This window comes from Stegastes partitus, unplaced genomic scaffold, assembly GCF_000690725.1.
Source record: "Stegastes partitus isolate 25-593 unplaced genomic scaffold, Stegastes_partitus-1.0.2 Scaffold411, whole genome shotgun sequence".
Lineage (NCBI taxonomy): Eukaryota > Metazoa > Chordata > Actinopteri > Pomacentridae > Stegastes > Stegastes partitus.
In genome coordinates this window covers 27,919-50,540 of record NW_007578142.1, presented here as the reverse complement: position 1 = coordinate 50,540, position 22,622 = coordinate 27,919, and the positions used below count along the sequence as shown (strand labels likewise).

Sequence of the window (22,622 nt, the reverse complement as noted above, 5' to 3'; positions counted from 1 at the left end):
GAGGAAAATCCATTTCCCCTGACTCAGTGTAGATGGTTGGTTAATCATGATTTAATTAGAAGCTGTCATAACTGAAAAAGCTTAAGGAAAACTGTTGCGATAACTTTTTATTTTTTTAAGTCCAAACATTAATTATTAGAATGAATAGTAGCTTCCTGCAGTGTCAGCATGTCTACGTATGTTGTCAAGCATTATATTGCTGCACTGAATGGCGTCCTCATCTGCCTTTAATTTCAGATCTTTACAAATATTAAAGCTGTGTGCAGTATAGATGGTGATGCATTTATGAATGCACAGAAAACATTTAAACAAGTGAAGGAAGAGTAAACGAGATGTGTCTGCGTTGTTGAGTATCTGGAGCACTGAGTAAATGATAACAAATCTTTCCTATTCTGTATCATACTTCATGCCTTCTGAGGTGAAGTGTCTGTTTCCAGAGTGAAAACATACATTTAGCGCAATAAGCTGACAATCCACTTCATCCTCCCATTATGCCCTCGCTGCTACATCAGCATCGTAGCTCTCTTCAAACACTCTCCGCTGATTGATCTTAATGGAGCCCACCTGCTGTGTTGTGCTGTAGCCTCGACGCGAACCCAAGAAAAGACAACAGGGGGCAAATTAAACCTGTCCTGCCTCCGTAGCATGATATTCCTCCGGTGACCCAAAGTCTACATCGTTAATAGTCAAGTCTGCAAGGTGCCGAATATGAACCCCGTGGCTTCGAAGGACGAATGAGAAGGAGAAGCGCTGATGGCCAAGAGACAGAAGTGATCCATAACGTTGAAGTATCTGTGCTTCATTTGTGCACCTATTTATAGACGTATTGATCGAGGCGGGTTATGCTTGATGCTGCACCACCTGAGCGCAGATAAGGCCTCTCCAGAGCTCTGCTGTAAGAAGACGGACTGACTGTGTTTGTTTTCCACACGGCATCACATGATTGAACCGTGACTGATGGTCAATCAATCACACAGGAAGCCCCCCCCCGGCCCATCGCTCTGCCCGGCCTCAAACTCCAGAGAGCAGGTTGCCCGACCAGTTTCTCAGCTGTCAGTCATTTGTCCTTACGGATCGCAGTCTAGTTACTCTTTACACTTCTGCTGGGATGTTGTTGTTTTTGTGTTCAGTCAGTCTGCTCATCTGTTGGGCCATCCGTCTGTCCAATACTGCTTAGCTGAATGACATGTCATTAAATTTTGTTGTTTTGTTGTTATCCAGACCTTCCTCCTCTTGAGTAGCAAATTCTTATACACAACATATCTCACAAGTAATGGTTGTTATGCTGTGATTTTCCTTTACATTATCCTTGAGGCTAACATGAGCACTACTCCTTGAACGCTCCTCAAGCTTTTTCCCTCTAATACTTTTTTCCATTTTCATTTTAAAAAAATTGTGTATGACTGGCATGTGGTATGTTTTTGCGGTCTGCAGTTGAAATCATAGGCAGAGCAGTGGCTAAAACTGAGAATGCAAGGTTCTATTAAACACTTGTGGTCAATTTAGGGTGGTTAAAAACACTGTAAAAAAAAAAAGTATTTGAGCTGCAGTAGTATTTCATATAAATCTAATTTGTTTTTGTGCTTGATTGTATCAGCTTGAAATTACACTTCTTATTTAGTTAAACTGGTATTCTAGTGCAAAAATTAGGTTTGGCATCTGTGTTTCTTTCAATGTTTCTGCTACAACCTCAACGGTCGTTTTCTTCCCGTTGTAGCTTTAGACTCAAGTGTGAACGTTTGTGAAGCTGTTTTAAAAAAAAAAAAAAAAAGCTTTTTGGTTCTGAGGAATGCGTACTTTATACATAGATGTTACCAAGAAAAGGGAAGGATGTGATTAAGTTAATTTTAGGAAATGACACCTTTACAGATCACTGTGGCTAACTTATTCCCCATTTTTCCAGTTCTTGTGCTAAGCTAAGCTAAGCTAACTGGTTGCTCGCCCTTCTCATCAGAATCTTGCAAAAAGAATATTCCCCAAAACTTTAAGCATAGTTAGTTTGATTTTTTTCAAGAACAGAATTTTTCAAATCTGTAAGATGATACAATCATAATGCAGCACTAATACAGATTTATCATCAAGGCACATTTTCTTCATTCTATACAGTGATGAAAGCATTTGTTTTGAAATTCATAGCTGTCACTTTGTAATATTTGTACTCATCCAGTTGAGTGTGTGACTCCTGTGTATGGCTGTGTTGTTGTGTGCGCGTGTTTGCGTGCGTGTAGCCGTGCGTGTAGCCGTGCATATAAACCCAGCAAAGACAAAGAATGATGAGCCTTAAAGATTATCCCCAGCCGGAACGCAATCCTCTTTGGAGGTGCTGAGCAGTGGGGTCGTATCTGAGTCTGGGCGCTGTCTAGACGATCCGTGTGGAGGAACGTGTTGTACCAAAGCCCAGCAGCTGTACACGCTGGCGCAAGAAGCCGCAGATGGATCGCACGCCGTCATGTGTGGAGCCCCCCCCCTCCAGTCACAAAGACGCACAAGACAGAAACACATACGTCGAGTTCTATCTGGTTTCCCAAAAATGTGTCCCTGGGTCATCCTCCTTCAGTCACAGGCTCTTAGATCGCTGTGGCTCCTGCATCTTTTCCACTCCTCAGACTCTGCCAACCTGGCTGAGGCAGCAGAGCGAGGACCCATAGTACTCGCTGTGCTCTGGAATGTGGTAACCTAGCAACGGGGCTGGAGAGGCAAGATCAGTGCGTCGGGTCGGTGATGGGCGACTGTGCCTCGTCTGCTCAGAGGTAAATCCTGCCTCTGAAGGGCGCGTGCGATGCCACCCTCAGCTGTTTTTCATTCACTTTATAGTGCATGTTTTGATAAATATATATATTTTGCTTCTACACAGTTGTTGATTTTGTGGCAGCAGATTAAAACGATCCCTGTCACCACCATCGATGCGAAAAGGAACAGTTTTCCGTTTTTATTTTGTGGGATTTTTTTTTTTTTTTAAAGAGTGAAATCGTTGGGAGGGGAGGGAATTTAACCCAAAACTTAAGAGTCCAAGCCAGCAAAATCAAGAGGGAAGGACTGGTGAGGCGTCCCGCTGGATTAACCCTCTGAAGTCCAAGCAGTTTTTACTTTTGTTTGCTCCCGTCACATTTTTTTTTTAGTCACTGTGGCCTCATTTTTCACTGCAACATAAAGTCGTGCATCTCTATGGAAACAGCAGAGTGACTCAGTAATGCTGATGTTGTTGAACCTGTTCTAAAAAATTTGAAATGAATCAGAAATGAAGCACAACAAATGCTACAGCCATTTAAATTATAGGAGTACTTTTCATGAACTGAAAGTGGCAACCGTGTGTGTTCGTTCTGTTCATGCAGTTGCATACGGTGCAATAAAATGTGTATAATGCACTTGACTGCTGCTTTTGCACTTGTGGTTGGATGCTAAGCTGCATGTTGTTGTTTTAATACGTGTACTCTGAGCAATGACAATAAAGTTCAGTCTTATCAGAGTTAATCCAATCATAGCTGAAAAGCTTCAGAAGCGTTTCAGAAAGCAGATACGGGAATTAAAATATAAATATATATATATTGCAGAACTTCATTTCAGGATTTTTCCTGCATAGAAGAATTTCTGGTGCATCCCAAAGAGGTTTTAGCCAGCACCTATGAGAAATGCCAAAATGATAAGTATTGGGAATAAAAATGTTGTAAACCAGTTCAAGCTTAAGAATCCTGTAATCCGTTGACTAAACGGTTTTATACAATGTAATTGGACAAAACTCTATTGTCATGGGATTAAAACAGCGTCTGTGGCTGCAGATATTGATACAATTTGATGATCACATGTTTTGCTCCCTGTCCTGACTGCAGGAAGGTGTGGATCTGTGCCTTGTATGATGTCAAGCTCTTTTATCCTGTGTATAGGCTATGAAGAATGCATGTGGCTGCTGGGTAATAAAACATGCATCTGCTACGAGGGGAAGGGCATCGTAGCTTAATATGTGCTTGGCAGTGTAGTACAAAGTAAGCTCGGTGTTTTTCTTGCTGTTAGAGGCTTTATGGAAAAAAGGGGAGCAGCGAAGATGACAAGCAACATGAGCCAGAGTCAAACCCATGTTTTGTTGTTTGACTCCAGGTCGGCCTAGTCATAGAAATGAAGCTGCGAGGCTGAAATGCAGAGAGTCGAGGCAGGACACAGAGGCCGACTCGGCCTATTTATAGAATGAATGGGCGACTCGGCATAAGACACTTCATCAGCAAAACTGCCTTCCTCCGAATGGAAGAACTGAGTGGCTTTTTTTCAGCATTTTAAGGCTTAGCCATAGTATTACACATCTCTCCTCCAACATTGTTCTCAGTGAGGTGAATGGAAACTTACCAAGGTATCGCTTGAAGCTTTTAACCACATCCTGCAAGCAGTCGTGTAGTGATGATACTGAGATCGCTGTCAGAGCACGTTAGCTCTCTGCTGGAGCTTCAGCACGGTGTTGCACCTTGTTCACATCTGCACATTTACAGGAAGGTGCATCAGCCACAAGTTAAAGTGCACAACGTTGTTGTTTTTGTCAGTTCTGACCTTTTATTTGTTTTTCTCATGTTAAGTTGTTTCCTTTTGACATTGTAGCTGCAAAATACGGGCATTGGTCGACAGGTCTTCTATTCATGTATGTAAATATGCTGTTTTGTGTTGCTTGCAGTGCTACACGTACATGTACACAGATCAGCCAGAGCATGAGGACCACTGACAGAATTAATCAATGTTAAAACAACTTTGATTATTTATGGTTTTGTTTTTTTTTTTTTTGCTCAAGATCTGATCCGAGCCGTTTTATGTTTCTACCATTTTCTTAGACAATACACATCGGTAGTATTTCACATTACTTTAATGCCTATTACTGTTTAATACTGTCATGACAAGAGGAGGCAGGGACATCTCGACTGCCAATCAGAGAGCATGATGGGAGTCTAGCTAGTAAAGGAAAACCGTGATCGAGGGTTGTATGAGGCTTGTTAACATCAGGCCAAGGAACAACTGTTAAATGAGGCTTGGATAAAGGAGAACAGGGATCCTATGACTTAGTAGAACATCTGATAGACATTTTTGTTGCATTTTTTTAATATTTCTGCGTGACAATGGATCAGGCATAAGGCTGTGCAGGTATTGGTCACTTCAGAATTGATAAGCTTTTAACAATGGAGCTTATCAAGGTCTGGGAAGACAGTGAGTTAACCATCGGTTCTTGTAGTCCTCATGTTGAGTGCAGGAAAGATGGATCCGTGCGACTTTGACAAGGGCGAAACCATGGCTAGGTGAGTGCGTCGAAGCACCGCCTAAACAGCCTATAAGGTGCTTGTGATCAGCAGTGATGAGCACCTACTAACAGTGATGCGAGGAGCCGCAGACCGTTAAATGGCGACTGGGTGTTGGGGGATGTGTTGGAACAAGTTCAATGTGTGGCACCTCCAACTCATCTCAGAGGATTTGCTGTTAACACCTTGGTGCCAGATACCACAGGGAGCCTTCAGAGGTCTTGCTGTCTCTATGAATCTGCAGGTTGAAGCTGTCTTGGCACCAGGCAAAGGAGTAACAGCGCATCAGGCAGCGCTGCTCATAATGTTTTGGCTCATCAGTGAATAAGCGACCGAGATGTCCAAGTGAAAGCATGTGCCTGGATACACTCATCATTGTCTGCACAGCCTCCTTTCTAATAATTGCATTTGAATAGAAATGTGACCTTGACACCACTGGTATTTGTCTTGTTGCCCTGAATGTTGAGGACCTGAGGAAATTGCAGCATTGCACCATAACAATGCTTTATTTCCTCCTGTTTCCTGCGGAACATGCAGTCAGCATTGCGGCAGCCTCAGGAGATGCTCGGTAACGTGAGGATGTCTTGACAGTCGAGCTTTCCTGTACATTTCACTCATCATAATGAGCTGGAAGGGACACTTGAAGTGTTGATGATCTGCAGGCTCGGTGCAGTCATTTCACTTTCTCTGGTTCACTGCGTAGGACACTTATCATCTCTTGATTCACATAGGAATAGATTTATCTGTACCTGACATTTCGGTTTTAAAGTTTTCTGTCTCACAGTCAGGTGATAGTGTTGCACTTTGGGAGATTTTTTTGTATTGTAAAAAGAGGATTTTTTTAAAAAGTCCTTTGGGTGTTATGTGAGCAACAGTTCCAAATGAGGCCACTGCTGCAGAATTGATAAAGGACTTTACAAACTGAGAGCACTGACTTAGTTTATTTTGTTTGTTTATTTGGTCCATGGTAGGTTATGAATGGTGTTTTCTCTCATGGGTCTGCTTTTCTGTTCTGTATCTGTTCTGAGGGTGGCACTGAGTATCTGTTAAGTCACTGTTGAGCCATGTGAGTGAGTAAATAATGATATCTGCTTTGTACTAACAGTGTACGCAAAGGTTTGGGCACCACTGAGCAAATGACATTCAGTCAAAAAAGTAAATACAACCCCCTCCAGAAACACACGTGGTAAAGACCCCATGTTATGCACAGTTACAGGTTCATAATTTTATATTAGGAGTTGAATATAAGCTTACATAGTTCAATGTTCAAAAAACACACCATCATTCTCGTACTGTACATTACTGAAGCACCTCTCCTCACCCTCCTTGTTTTAGCGCCTGTCAGATTTTCAGAGTGCAAGCCTTTATCACTGTAACTTTAAGAAAGGTTTGTTTTTTATCTCTGACAGGATGTTAGCCCTCTGACATAAATAAATTGCTTGATTTGCCACGTTTCCGCTCAGTTGTCACCTTTGACAGGTGCCGTTTTTCAACTTTTATCTCGGTAACTTTAGGAAAGGTCTGTGTTCTTGTGTTTCTGACACGGTGTTGGGGTCGTAACACTCGCTATGGCAACTTCAATTTATTATCCAATAGATTTGAAACCCTGTTCAAACCAACTGCGCAATGACAATTGTACACCTGGTTGCGAGTGAATATATCTGCCACTTGTCTTTGTCCACTTTAATTTGAATGAAGACACAGTAGTGTTGAAATATCTGTTGGTGTAAATTAACTGAGGTCCTCCAGTCCCCTTTTGTGCTCTGGAAGCTGCTCATTCTTTGTTAGGGGGCCAAACCAACTGCTCAACAGGCTTTATGCAAATATAGTAACGTAGATAAAGCCTGTACTTCAACAGTCTTTGTACTTTTGCAGATCTTTTACGTGCACAGACAGCAGCTCTATGGCACACTGAAGGAAAAGGGGAAATCCCAGAAACTGTAATACAGGCTCTTTATTGCACTGTTGCTCTTTTAAATTAACTGTAAAAACATAGAAGAAGGAGGGAGTGTAATTGTGGCATGTGCAGAAAGTTTGGACATAAATTTATGTGCAGCAATCCTCACTTTTTGTAGCTCGTCTGTTTCTTGCACGGGCTGTATTTCCTTCTTCTGCTGAGCATTTGTCAAAGTATTCCCTATATCCCACCTTTATTGGTCGCCATGTTCATTACAAACAGAATTTAATTTTACATTTATTCTGCATTATTTTTTTTACTTTATTGACCTAGTTAGACAAAATGATGAGAATCAAAATCACACATTGGCATTTTAAAATGTTAAAAGCCAATTAGCCTGCTTAAAAAAAACAACATGCAGTTACCATTCTCTGCAAACAGGAAGGACAAATGGGAAACCTCCCCCCCCAGTGAGACAAATGTCTGCTGCAGACAAATATGCACCTGGAAATGTCAAGATATCCCTCTAAGGGTGTTTATAAAGTGACTCTGAAGGTGTCTCCTCTGTTCTGTGCTCTTAGGCTGCTGCAGTCCTGATCCAAACCCCAGTAACGCTGGCAGCCTGATCGCTGGCTGACAACCTGACACAGCAGCTCAGTGGGTGAAGTGAATGACGAGCTGTAACATGCTTATTTACTCAATAGCCTAAAATGTGCATCAATATTTGTATCCAGTTATCCCAGGGTGTCTGTCACAGCATTTACTGTAAAGGATTAAATCATACAGTATACGACCAAAATTGAAGCGGTATTTATTAAAGGTGAGGCTTCTTGTCTAATTCGACGGAAATGGAGCGCTTGAATGAAATTGAAAGATAATTGGCGGTTTCCTCCGAGCGAGCCGATGAATATTTCAATGAGGAGAGCGGAGGCAGCATCTTGTGTTGGTGTTTATTCATCCAGAGCCCAGGGGAAGGAAAGAGTGCGGGGGCTGCCAGGTCAAGTCCTGGACACAGCTGCATTATTAACAGAAGGTCAGCTTTCAGCACACGTCTGCAGGGCGCACATCAAGCAGCTCACTCAGTTTTTTGTGCCTTTGGCCGACATGTTGAGTTTGTAGGCCGTTTAATGAAGGTTCACAAGCCTGCTCTTCTAGCTTCTACGCTCTTTTTTTTTTTTTTTTTCCCCCTTCCAATAAAACAGAATCAGACCACAACACATAGCACACAGGGCATCTGGAACAAGTTTTATTACTGCACCATAAAAACACATATAAGATACAGTATATTGGATGAGAGCCTGTATATGTTGACATAAATAACTTAGAGGGCTGCAGCAAAAGAAGCTAATCACACTTTGATAAATAGATTATTTTTAAAATGTTAATATTCTTAAATCACTCTACAGTGGATTAACCAATACTCGATTGCTTGGTGCACATACCACTAATGCCATCAGCCGTCTCTTTCCCCACGTTTTTTGTTTGTATCCACGATCACTGACTGTTGAAGAAAAATACATAAAAATGGAAAAGGCATTGAGTTCTTTACATTCAAGCTCTCATAAAATCAAGGGCACAAATAAAGCAGCAGCAAATTGACTTTTATTATTGTTTGTTAGCTGAATTAAAGAAATGAACCATTGGTTCTTGTCTGCTAAACATGCATTCAAGTTTCTCGCTATATAGTGAGTGGACTGTCTTTTTCTCCTGTTCACAATGGCTAATAGTGTCATGAGTCTGTCTGTACGTAAACAACAACCTCCTGTAGTGTTAGCTGACTGTGCAGCCTTGTACATTCTAACCAGACAGCAGCTGAGTGTAGCGAACGGATACCATTGAACAGAACTCTAACAGCAGACTTGCACATGCTTTTGTACATACTTCCATTGGGGAGGATGGAAAGACGTGTATTAGAAAGCATGAGGTGGTATGAAACCATCACAAAGACAAATCAGTGTGCGTCCGATTAACGAGAACAGGACAGAAGATTAGAATACAGTACAAACATAGTAGGGTCTGGCACTGGGATGATGGCAGCAGATCCTTCATCAGGTTGCGGAGTTGAGAAACTGATTTAACACCCCGGGCTCCTTTTTGTGTTCCTCGAGTTGATCCTGAGCAGTTTTTGTGGTTGTGCTTTGTGCATTGTCCTGCTGGATGAGGTCGCTGCCATTGCCATGGTGGGTGTACATCATCTCCAACAGACCGCTGACAGTCACCACTGCTGACCTGGAACACCTCAAACCCAGTCATCTGGACAGCCTCATTTTGTCCTTGTCAAAGTGTTAGCTTGCATCCAACACAGTGACTACAGAAGCTGGATGTTAACTTAGCATCTGGTATATCTCAGACATCCACTTCATCTATGATTGGTCATCAGTGTTACAGTTGTGTCTCGGTGCAAAAATTACCATACCATACGTTTAATTTGTACGATTTTAGAATTTCTTAAAAGTTATCACACTTTTTTTTTTTCTTTCCATCTTGATCCAAGTCATTTAATATTTCAGTATCTGCCAATAGTGACCAGAGAAAGTGGACACATCCATGTTTGCAAGTGGAGAGCTTTATGGGAGTTTAACTGGTAAACAAGTACCATGACAAAGACTTTTATGAAACTTTGACCTCAGAACAGCAAAAGAATGTTCAGTTAAGCTTTGATAAACTACACCCCAGTTTAATATTTTACCACCATCTTCAAGTTTTTCCCTGCTAACAAATGTAAACAAAGAAAAGGGTACAGTTTTTTGCCGATCCTGATCAGGTCAAAGCCCCTGTAATTAGGCCCAACGTTAGCATCCGGCTCGGGACATAACTACTTATTTGACTCGTGTCAGATCTCATGTCACAGAACTGCAGTGTGTCGTGAAAAAGGAAAAAGCTAGCGCAGGTAGTAACATATAAACTATCTGAGTTACATTTGAAGATAATAAACTCAATGAATCTGCAGGTATATGCTTTTCACAGTGTCGTTTGGCCTAATTGTCCGATATGATCTCCGGGCAATCTTGCCTCAAACACCAAACTTTCAATTAATCCTTCATCAAAATTTCCTGTTTTTCAACTGATTATTTCGCCCCCGTAGCTTTCACTCCGTCAGTTTTACCAGGAAAAAGGATGGCTGGCTAACTGCCGTGCTAATCCCCGACTAGAGGAGAATAATCTTTCGTCTAACAACTCTGTCTCCACCTTGGAGGATCATGAGGTGGTTCCTGTCATCCTCCCGGCTCCTCATCCCACCAGTGTTGCTGCTGCTGCTGCTGACACTGAGCCGCCCTGACACAATGGTGTCACGGCTGACCCCGCCCAGCTGGAGTTTGACTGACGGGAGCAGGGAGGGCAGAGGCTAGTGCCCTTCTACGCAATATGGAGAGAGGAATATGAGAGAGGGAGGAGAGGATCATGGGAGCAGACATGGTTGAGGCTCGTGTTGTTGTGATCCGGGCTCAGCCAGCAGGAAGAGATGTAGACAAGCATGTGGCCTCTTCGCTTCCCCCAGCGGAACCACAGACGAGCCGGGCGGCAGGAGGAAGGGTTGTTCCAGCTTTGACAGCTCGCAGCTCATAATCCTAACCGGAGAGGAGATGCTGCAGACTGAAATGAACCATAAACATGAGCATAGAAGAAAATAAAGTAGGCGATACATTAATACTCAAACTCGACTGCCGTCTCATCCTCTTTGTGCTTTACGGCTGTTTGCAGGCTGAGGCACAAAAACTCCTGGAAGAAAATGGTGAAAGTCTGGCAGCGAGGGTGCCAGAAAAAATCTGTTGGACTGCTATAACTTTCAAAAACTCAAAAACTGGGCCGCCGCTATAACTCAACTGGTTGAGCTGGTGACCCGTGTACAGGGGCCGTAGTCCCTGATGCAGCGGCCATGGGTTCGAATCCCGCTCATGGTCCTTTGCTGCAATTCCTTCCCCCATTCTTCTCCCCCACTATCCTGTCTCTGTCTCGACTGTCCTGTAGAATAACGGCAAAAAGGCCAAAAAATAACTTTAAAAAAAATAAATAAAAGAGAGATGTTTAAAAAAAGAAAAAAAAAAAGAGATGTTTAAAAAAAATAAAAAAAAAAGCAAAAATATTTCATATCTGTACAGTAAAACAGGGATTTCATGGTAACACATTTTAAGGAATAAATCTGTAAAACCAGACTTTAGATGTAGACAGTATGGACAGTTGTGGCCTGTTTTCTTTAGTCAGCATGTAAATGAAAAGCGTTTTTTTTGTTATTTTCACTAGTTATTAACTTTAATTTAACAAAACAAGAAAACTCTGTAAAATATCAGTTAACAAATAAAATACATAATTGTTCTTTAAAATAATGGAAAATATTGGTAAAATATTAAGATGTTTTTGCTTATTAAATGCAGCAAGAAATAGTGTTAATTTAAATTGGAAAATTAAAAAAACGAAACTAAAGACTTACAGTTTGTAAAAATACACATATTCAATGTTGACACTATTGATTGATTTTGTTGTTTACTAGTAAACGAAGCATTTTAATTCTGCAGTTTTTGTAGTTTTTTTTTCCGTAATAAAACAGAACTGGGAAAATCTGTTAAATAGCTGTGAACTGTTGAAGAAATTACTGTGAAGAATCTTTTTTTGCAGCACCCAGAGGTCTTTGTTATCTGCAGGTTGGGAGGTGACCTCTACACATTGAGGAGCTCATACTGAGAAAATCAAAGCAGGATAGAGTCTATTATTTTTAATGAAGGGCACTGGAGCACCCTCAGGCAGACGTCCTGCAGGGACACGTGCTGTAAAAAAAAAAAAAACTGTGAAAACAAGATCATCAATCCCAGATCCTCTGCTTTCCGGACTCTGCTCCACCCATCCTCTTCAAAATGAACTGACACCAAACCGCGGAGGAGCTGAACTGTAACAAATGAAATGTTTTTTAAACTGTTGTTAACTGTAATTTTTAAAAGCAATTTACTGTTTGTTTGTTTTTTACACAAAACAATATAAATTTGCATGTTGTCTGCAGAAAAACCATCAAAAACCATAAATAATGTCCACATCAAAAAATCTTTAGTTTGATGAATGCTATATAAATAATATACCAAATAATAACATTGTTATTTAATATTATATTTGCTGTTATAGGAAAGAAAAATCATAAATAATAAGGAATGAAAAATGGTTTTAAAAATGTGAAACTGTTACTTCACAGATTTTTCTTGTTTTGTTAAATTCCAGATAATATTTAGTAGATTTACAGAAAAAAGCATTAATTTAAAAATTACCGGGTAAAAAAAAAAACGACCAAAACAGTTTTTCCAAATAGCAATTCATTTTAAAACAACAATTAACCATAAAATACATTGTTTTTTGTATCAGTAAAGTTAAATTTTTTCAACAGATATTTGTTTTTTTGTTGTTGTTTGTTTTTGTTTTTGAATGTTGCAGTATTCAACTATTTTGTAACATATTTTTTTCAGGCACCCGTGCAGCCAGATTTTCACAGTTTGTTTTTATTTGTTTTTAGTACATTTCTTTATTTTTTTCCAATTTGTTTTGCAGTTTATTCTTCGAATTACAGAAACGCTAACAGGAGGCCACACTGGAGAGCTGAACGGTTTAACTGGGAAGTGCTAGTAGCAGTTACTCATGTGTGGCGAAAATATGTTTTTATATTCTCTCTTCCTCCGTTATTAACTTTGTCCCAAGGTCATAAAACGTTTCCTATGGTTGTAAGGGAGCTGTTCGGTTTTCAGGCCAAGCTAATAATAGCCCTGCCCAAGTTTTCCTGTACAATCCCGACCGGCTGAGGTGTCTCTGGTCAGCTGTGTGTGTTTTTCCTTTGCTTGCCTGCTTCCCTGGAAAAAAAAAAAGGGGAGGCTGCTCTGTCTCATTATGTTTAGGCCGGCCAGGCGGAGGCTGCCCTGGAGGCAGCAGGAGTATTTGGGGGAGGCGGGGATCACAGCTGCTGCAGCAGTGGTGTTGTGTCGGCAGCGTTTCTTCAGTGATGTGCCAGGTGACCTCGGCGACCCTACGGCATGAAGCCAAACCCGCCTGAACAAGGGCTGCCCTCACAACGTCTGAGCCAGACAGTGGTCTAGGAGAGTTATCCTCCTGTTTCACATCTAAAAATATTCAAACAGCTGTATGTGTTGTGACATGCACAGTGATATGCTTTGTATGAGCATCTTTATCCAGTATTATATGATTGAAGTCCATCCATCCATCTTCTCCCGCTTATCCGGAGTCTTTTTTTTTTTTTTTTTTTTTAAATTTACAGAATACAAAAGTGTTCATTATTAAATCAGAAAAACTACTCCTCTGTCTGTATGGACAGCACTAACTGTGCCACATTTACATAGAACAAAATTGACTCGTGCAGGTATTCATTTTCTTCTTCCTGTATGTACGGTATGTTTGATGCAAATTATGACCCAGTGCCATTTACGTCTTTTAAATCTGTTTTGTCAGGCATACTAAAAAAGTTGTTCAGTGTGCTGTTGAGGACATTTCCAGCTGGAGGAAGCCAAGAGTTAGCACAATTTGGTGTAGCAGGAGCTCCGGAAACGAAAACAGATAATTGAGGAGATCATAATTATGTCCGTTTATTTATAGAGCACATTCAAAACACTGACAAAAAATGCTTTTTAAAGATGTGTAATTAGAGCAGAGAAAATAGACATATAAGCACATATTAATGTGGATGATGCCTCATGTTATGGGTACACTCAAATTCTGAATAATTTTTCAAACAAACAATGTCATTTGTTACTAATTATAGGAAATTATTTTTAAAAAATGCATTGAAACACACACACCTATCTTCTGTCCGGTTTCTATTCTATCAAGCTTTCTAATGTAGCACTCCATATCTGCAGCTTGCAGTGATAATTGTGGCTCATTTGCAATTCGATGTCTTGTTTTTGAAACAATGAGGGTTTCATTTGAGACAGAAGCAGGCTTCTCATTTCGAACCCGCTGAACCCTGAGAAGTTTCGGGACATTTTTCATCACTGTGGGCCAATTTTTCACTGCAATATAAACACCTCTATGGAAACAGCAGGGCTACGGCTAGAAGTAAAGAGAATTTAGAAATGTCTTTTGTGCAGTAAGACACTATTATAAGGACATAAATCGTATCACAAAGGAAAAAATGGTTAAATATTGGGGGAAATCGGAGCTGCACATCTAGATTTGACTAGTCCTGTTTAATGTTAACAACCTCGACAAACTAAGCATTCTTCACTTCTCTGCTTTTCAGGTATATAAAAATAAATACATCCTCCAACAACCTACTCCTCTGCATACCATTCTGGACCCATGCTGCATTTATTTTATTGATCAAGCAGGTTTTATTTTCCTCTCAGTCTCTTTCGTCGTCCATTCTCCGCTCTGTGTAAACACTAGTCTATAGTAAGCTCAGCCTGCATGCAGTTTACCCAAAAAGTCACAGAATTTTTCTCATGTGACTGTTGGTCATAGCTGAGTCAGCCGTGGCGTCTCTGCTGCCTGACAAGTGTAGAATTTTGGGGGGGTTTTTCCACAGCATCTGGTTAGCGTAAACAGTTCATTTTTGGCGAATTTCTGAATGACTCAGGAAGAACAACCTCATTTTGGTGATGTATGACAATTGTAAGTACAGATTTGGTCACACGTGACGCATTCAAGGGTAGTTGGAAAGTTGAAACAATGCAGTCTCTTGCTTTGGCATTTTGCAGATTTAGGTGTTGGGGGTTAGACGGTGGCAGGTTTTGGTTTGTTTGAAACGTTGGACCAGTGAGCTTGTTGTTCAGTCAGTGGCTGTGTTGCTTGTGATGGTGGCTTTGTTCTTACATATCCTGTTGCTCCACATGTTATTGTAGCTGATGAACTATTTGGCCTTGAAAATGACGCTTCATCAGTGATGTCAATAAGTACATCTACTTAAATGCTGCACTGAAATACTTGTGCTTTACTTCTCTGCTACTTTATACTTCCACTACATTGATAGTTACAAGTATTTTTTTTATTCCTCTACAGTTATTTGATAACTTTAATCACTAGTTACTTTGCATATTTCGCATTAAAAAAACAAAATGTAAACAGCCAATAAAATACAATGTGCTGTTGTTGGAAGAGGGCTGCAAGGTGGATCGGTGGTTAGCGCCGTTGCCTCGCAGCAAGAAGGTCGCTGGTTTGCATCCCAGTGAGAACACCCGGGATCTTTCTGCGTGGAGTTTGCATGTTCTCCCCATGCAGCGTGGGTTCTCTCCGGGTTCTCCGGCTTCCTCCCACAAGGTCAAAAAAACATGTTGAGGTTAATTGGTGATTCTAAATTGTCCGTAGGTGTGAATGTGAGTGTGCTTGGTTGTCTGTCTCTAAGTGTAGCCCTGAGTCAGCTGGGATAGACTCCAGCCCCCCTGCAACCCTAGTGAGGATTGAGCAGTGTATGGATAATGGATGGATGGATGTTGTTGGAAGTCCTGCAGTGTTGCCTTAATGACAGATATATTTTGATGCTAGTGCTTTCCTACTTTTGTAAAATTGGAATCCAGAACATTTACTTCTAACAGAGCATTTGTACACTTTCCCTGTACAGTACCAGCTCCAAGTACTTCCTCCACCAGTCAAGGTAACCAGTGAACCAGACTAGCTTCGATTCTGATTTATCCCCATCTTTCTCCCACATACTGTCTCCTCATCATCAGTGATTAATGATGGAGCTCCACAGCGAGCCGGAGTCGTGATGAGAGGTGAGGCGGTAGAGAGTGAAGTTCAGCCGAGTGACTGGACGCTGAGGCTCAGATATTGCGGTTGAATTGATGGGTCAACTGCAGCACCCCGACTTTCCATCAGGGAGCTGCTGACATGTTTGTCATATATATGATGCATTCAGGAACTTGCAGCTGTGGTGCCAATTCAGTAGGTTGCGGGCTGCATGCCTGCACTCTTATAGCTTGTGAGCATATGAATAAATAACGGAGGAGGCGATGGAGAGAAGATGCACTTGTGTGTCCTTCCACACTATAAAAAATAATCCTGCAAAGAAACAGTGAACATCTGACAACAAACGTGCAAGAAATAATAGAGAATAAAAAAATGTTCATTACTATAGCAGTGAAAATATCTGTAGAATCATGATGTTTTTAACAGTATTTAAATATAGTAAAACCATATTGTACAACACAGTGTAAAAGAACAAATTACCACTCTAACATACAGTTTTGTTTTGTTTTTTTGTTTTTTTTTAAAACCATTTTCTTACCATTTCCTTTTTTAAACCTAATATAATATAGGTTTACATATACATGTTTGTCTTTCAAATAATAAGATACCTGATTTATTACCCTGAAACTGATATTTTACAGTTTTGACCTATTCTTTAGTCAATGTTTGAATTTTACTTGCTACAAAGATGTTAAAAAAGTTCTTTTAAGTTTTTTTAAGCTTTAATATACATAATTTTCCTTTAAATAACAGCAACTATCTGTATAACAATCATATTTTTGGTTGATTTAATACAGTAAAACAATGTAATTTTATTGGAACACACTGTCAAAGAATTAATTGCCAATTATAAAATTACAGATTTTAATTCTGATCAAAAAAAAGTTTGGTTTGTTTTTTACAGTCAACATTTAAATTAAAACTTTTTAGAGATTTTACCATTTTTAAATTGTAATACAAATCATCTTTCTTTCAAATAAAAGGAAATGGGTAGATGAATTATATTTTTTTCTGATTTAATTTGAGGAAACTTGCAATTTTATAGTCATACACTATGAAAGAATGAATCAGTTTTTTTGTGTACGTTATTTACAGTTTTGGCCACTTTTTTTTTTTTACAGTTAATGTGTGAATTCTTTTTTTTTTCCTGTGGTTTTGCTAGTTCCTATCTGTAATTCAACAAAACAGGGAAAATCTTTCAAAAAACTGTAAATTCTTTTTAAAACCACTTATAAAGCATTTTTTACAGTGCATTTGTCTGCATGTTTATGTGTGAGCGGCTAACCTTGACTGGCACAGGCTTCCTCCTCCTCCTCCTCCTCCTCCGTCGTGGCGATGCTGCCTTGACATCGGCGGGGCGGCCTGCTGGGAGAGCGGTGACGAGGTTTTCCCCCGGCAGCGAGTCGGTCGCAGCGTGAGACACCCGGAGTCCATCATTAGCCTGCTCTCTTTGTCAGACGCTTCTGTTCCGTCGCCCGCCGCCTTCCCTTCCACCTCCTGTCGACTCTCTCCTTCACTTCTTACGCTCCCCCTCTCGACCGGCCGCCGTTCTTCCTCCTCTGCTTTGCGCCTGCCTGTATTTGCCTCTGTAATCATTTTCTACCTCATTATCCCTTCATGCAGACCTCCCTCTCTCTCTCTTACTGTGTCTGCCTGTCTATTTTGGTGTTCACCCTTTACCTCCTCATGAAGGACGCGGCATGAGGACGGTGTAAAGTGAATAATTACTTCTGGACGTGCGAGGTGAGGAACGGCAGGTTCGGTTGTATTATCAGTGGTCATATTGGGCGTAGAAATAGGTGGCGGCGGGAGCTTTGTGTTGTGACATTCGGAACACTGGTGGGTTCTGCCTCACAGCTGTCATGATAGCCTCCTCCTCCATTTTGGACTCTGGTTCTCTCTGTTCTCTCAAAGGTCAGCATTGTCAAGACGGTGCAACGGTTCGTCAACAGCATGAATCTGCAAATTTACTTGGCAGCGGGCTGCAGTTCTATTCGTGTACGTCACACGCTTTAATGCACGTCAGCCCAAAGTGGTGTTTTTGTGATAATGGACAGAGGGCAGACAAATTAACGCTCATGGAAAAGCACTTTGATGTGACTTTTCAAATCAACACGAGACAAATTATCTGTGAACTTCAGGGAAAAACAAACAGCGAAGCTTTAAAGCTGCTCCCAGCAGCGTTTAATATAAACTCTGGGTCAAGTCACTGTGTGGAAGGTGAAAGAGGTAGCTTGTACACAAACCCACAGAGAATCCTGCAGCTTTCTTCAACTTTACTTTTACTTTGATCACTTTCAGCTTACTGTTTTGTTTTGGCAGCCTACAGCTTTATGCAGGCAGCTCAGATAAACCTGCTCTACACACTAAACAACAGAAAGACAGAATCAGCAACTAGCTGGTGAACAAAGTTTTAGGAGTTGGTGGAGACTAAAATGGAGCAAAAAAAAAAAAGAGTGACTGGTGACTAGAAACATGATTTGTAAATGTCATAGTCTGTAGAGAAGTTGGACAAACCCTCATAAAGGCATCTGTAGGTTGACTAAGCAGCGACTATGTCAGCTCCTGACTCCTTACAACACCTGGCTAATCCCAAAATGAGCACAGAGGTGGAGCTGAAGCATTACATTCAAACATCTCTGATCCATTGACAGATCTATGATGACGCCCATGACACTATTTATGCACAGCTAGCCTTAATACAATATTAGCCGGTAAGTTATATAAAAATTTACCTCCTGCACAGTTGCCATAAATAGGAAGAATAGCTGAAGAGATCCAAACATTTTCTGTACTCATCTGCAAACATATTTATTTTTGCTGTAAGGTTGAACATTTTAACATGCAGGTCTATACAGATTAACTCACTCTTAAAGCCCACCTCAAGTGCCCATTCGAGGAACTACAGTTTTGTCACTGTGCTGCTTTTTTTTTATTATCAGAGGCTGCTTCTTGGTAAATATGCAACCACTGACTGAAAGACTGCATCATATCAACTCCAAAAGGTGATGATCTGTCAGTTTTGTGTTTACAACTTGTTACTGCTGTTCCTACATAACCTATACATCTGTTGTTTGGGTTAAAGGGAAACCGTTTTACTATTTTTACTATATGAGCTCTTATTATGTCAGATATGTACATAATACACAGCTTTTTTGGCTAGCTTTAAAGTCACTCATGTGGATCTGTTGCGCATACACAGTCTATAATGTCGGTGGTTGACAAATATGTTGTTTGCCTTGCTTATATGCTGCTCTTTTTGCTTTATTATTCTCTCTATGTATGGTCTGTTGTCGTACCGGTGTCAGTCTTCCCTCTGTTCTCCTGACTGTGTCCACGGTCCTTATTTTCTGCTCTCAGTTGAACTTCGACCTCCATGACATGCCTTCAAAGGAAAAGACTGAGGTTAAAGGAAGAGTTCAGCCTTTTGTAGTCAGCTTTAGTGATGCTGGTAGCCATGTTTTTGACACAGCTAGCCCGCCCATCTGCTATATGCTAAGCTGGCCTCTGGCTCCAGCTTTCTTAACACATCAGTTACTTTGTACGCTTGTTGATTCTTTTTCTCACCACTTGAGACAATTATCTGTGCATTATTTTTTAGTGCCGTGAAGCAAGTCTGGTTCTGAAATAGTAAGGTGCTGTAGTTTTTTACATGGGTCCTTGTCAAGGATTGAAGGAAGTGATTAGTCCAGCTCTCTTGAAATCATCCTTCAAGCCCAGACAATCCCACGAGGGTTTGACTTTAGCCCTCCAGTGGCTACCGGGATGGAAAAATTAACCCCTTAGGGAAGATGCCCTCCACCTCCTGCTCCTTCAGCCGCTCGGTTCCTCCTCTCTCCTCTCCTGCTTTTAATGAAGGCCCACCCCATCACCTCCCCATCAAATATAGATGCAGCTGGGAAGCATCTCCCTCAACGGCTGCCCCCAAACACCGTGACATACCTTCAGGTCTGCACAACCACTCGATGAATTATTCACCCAGGCACATGGACGTGGGCGTGCCTCTGGTCAAACCGCCCCCCCCCCTTCAGCACGCTTCTTTATCCCCCTGTCTTTCCTTTAACATGAAGCACAGGTGGACAACACCTTATTTCACGTTGAGTTAATCAATTTTCATCTCATTAACTCTTTTAATCATGCTCTGTACATCTTCAGATGCTTTGGGTCTTTGGCTCCAATTAAAGTAGCTAATGAATTTTGTCCAACCAGTGTTATATGAATGGCCCTTTGCGTTAACTAATTATAGATCCAACTCCACTACTGGTCATGTCCTGCTCTGTAATTGGATTTTCGCCAAGCGTTTATTGATTTCATGTTGAAAGTGAATGAAAGAGGAGGAAGTGCTCAGACTGATATGAATCGTGAGACCACATGGAAAACTCTATAGCATTAGCTGCCTTGTCAACATTTTATTTTGACGAAAGAAGAAGAATTCATGTCGCCTCATGCCAAAATGTGTACGTTTTAGAGGCTCTCTGCAGCAGTGACTAGTGTTAGGCAGTGATTTAGTTGCCTGCAACCCTCTGGGATGAAGAGAGAGAGCAAACGGCAAAACAGCCCCTACGGCAAGCAGGTGGCGGCTTTTTTTTTCTGCGAAGGAGGAATAATTAATCAGCAGAGAGGGCCGCGTGAAAAAGAGGGAAGGAAGTGGGAAATAAAGAGATGAAAGAGGCTTCAGTTCAAAGAGAGCAGTCAGTGATGAGCCTGGCCCTTACTGGGCCTGCAGAAGGCTGTGGAGGAAGGAGTCGGACAAACAGGGCTTACGACTGTCACGGCTGTCTTTAGAGAAAAGCAGATTGCATTCAGCGTGGATCCAGTAATCTGATTGCTTCAACGATTGTTGTAATTGATTAGAGCTGGTAAGAAAAACAGAATAATTGAATTGTAGAACGTGGTGTTCTTTGGATTATCGTGGAAGGAGAAGATGGGTTTTAACAGGGGTGACTTCAGACACAAACCTGGTTTAAATGCTTGTCAAATGATTGTTTAACATTACTCTCCATCACTGTTGTGAAAAGAGGGGATATATTTTAGACCAACACTTTACTAAAACATGTTACGTCTTTCTTTTATTTCTCACATGTGTATGTGGGTCTGGTTATGAATCTGGAACCAACTGAAACCTTTCTGTCCATAGCACTGAGCATCCAAAACTGTCAAGTACCAAAGGCTGGCATCAAACATCTGGCTGGAGACTGCACACCTGCATGCATATATTGGGATGTTTCTAGTCAGCTGGTAGCCAAACAGCTGGTGAACGAGCCAGTGATTGTTAAGCATGAATGAAATGTCAGGAACCTTGTTTTCATGTAGCTGTCAAGCACATTTTGAAATGTTGCCCAAAAAAGAGGTCTCTATGAACTGCTTTTGAGTGAATAAAGCTGGCTGCCAAGGGTTATCAGAAGGTGGTAGCATAGGCTGTGCTACATGTGGTTTGATAAACCAAGTTGAAGAAGCTGATTATGCTCGTTGATGCTTTTTCGGGAAAGTCAAATACCACCTCAAGCCAAGGAAAAAACTTTTCTGCAAAATTGGGAATTAATTAATTGAAGTTTTTTGTTTTCATTAACTTTTTTGAATGGAATACTTCCAATTGCGCATGGATACGTTATGGAAATGTGACTAGTGTCTGTAAAAATCCAATCCAAACAAATACTGACTGACTTCATTCACTAACATTGACATCATGCCCATGTTACCACATACATTTTTTGCCCTTGTCTCAAGTTTGTTACTTCACTTGTTGCCAGTTTTGTTGAGCAGCTGGCTGGCTAGCTTCCAACCATCAATGAACATAACACCAGACCTATTTGAACCTTTAAGCAACCAGATGTTGGAAATAAAAGTGCAATATGCAAGATTTTAAACATAAATACAGCAACAACTAACTTCTATGTGAAGCTGTTCTAGCTTCCTACAAACTGAAGTCATACTCCCGTTGTGTGTGTTGTAGTTCGAGCTTCTTTGTTCGGTGTTTTTGCAGAGGCACTCTCGGATGGGAGTTTGTTCACATATAAAGAGGCGCATTTGCATGGGTGTTCCTGTCACTTGTAATCTGCCTCTAATCAGAATCCCAAAATGCACCTAAACCACCTACATCACGCTCTGTGTGACCAGCTGCAAAGCTAAGCCATGTCCCCCCTGAAAATAGACTTGATCCTTCCTCCAAAGATTATCATTTAACAACAGCACAGGAACAGCTTTCCATCCGGCTCAGAGGGATCAATATATTTGTTTCCCTCATATGAAAGCCGATTCAGTCTGCCTCTGCCAGTCACGGGTTATGTAAAGAGTCAAAATGCAGAGCGGCTTGTGGTCTCAGTCGGTGCTGGCTGCTGCTGTGAGCATACGCGATTAGAGATGCTCTGCAGTCTTGCACTGAAGGTAGCATTGTCGCTGTTTTCGCCTGGCTTCTGCCTTCCCTGCGTCCTGTCACCGATGATTACAGCATCCATTGACGGAGTCGTCGTGGCATGTGTTGCTGCATCGCTGCTGCATGTGTGAGCTTTCGGCTTTCTGTTTCACTCTCCCTGCGGGTTTCATGACTTTGACATGGGTCAAACCAAGTTGATTACAAAGAGCACAAAGGTCATAGTGCACTCATCCTGATCCGTTTACATCCTACCTTGTGCAGCTGACTCCACGATACATGATTTTTTTTATTACAGTCTTGTTTTTTATATAATCACAGTTTCAGGGCAGCTGAATGACACTGACATTTCAGAATTATTAATAATAATAAAAAATCCACTTTTAATAATAACACCAGGCAATATAAAGCAAAC

The 22,622-nt window shown here is 41.1% G+C and overlaps 1 protein-coding gene across 7 annotated transcripts in view; it reads left to right on the top strand.

Annotated features, from left to right (window-relative positions):
* Positions 1-22,622, top strand: part of fynb (FYN proto-oncogene, Src family tyrosine kinase b) — an 83,200-nt gene that overhangs the window by 32,666 nt on the left and 27,912 nt on the right. For 2 of the 7 annotated variants that reach the window (XM_008285625.1, XM_008285622.1), the window contains one exon: positions 7,746-7,821. The exons of 4 other annotated variants lie outside the window; for them this stretch is intronic. The gene's annotated coding sequence lies outside the window, so the exon portion shown is untranslated. Of the gene's footprint in view, positions 1-7,745; positions 7,826-22,622 lie in introns of all 7 variants that reach the window. One more of the 7 variants, XM_008285623.1, reaches the window with a different exon arrangement.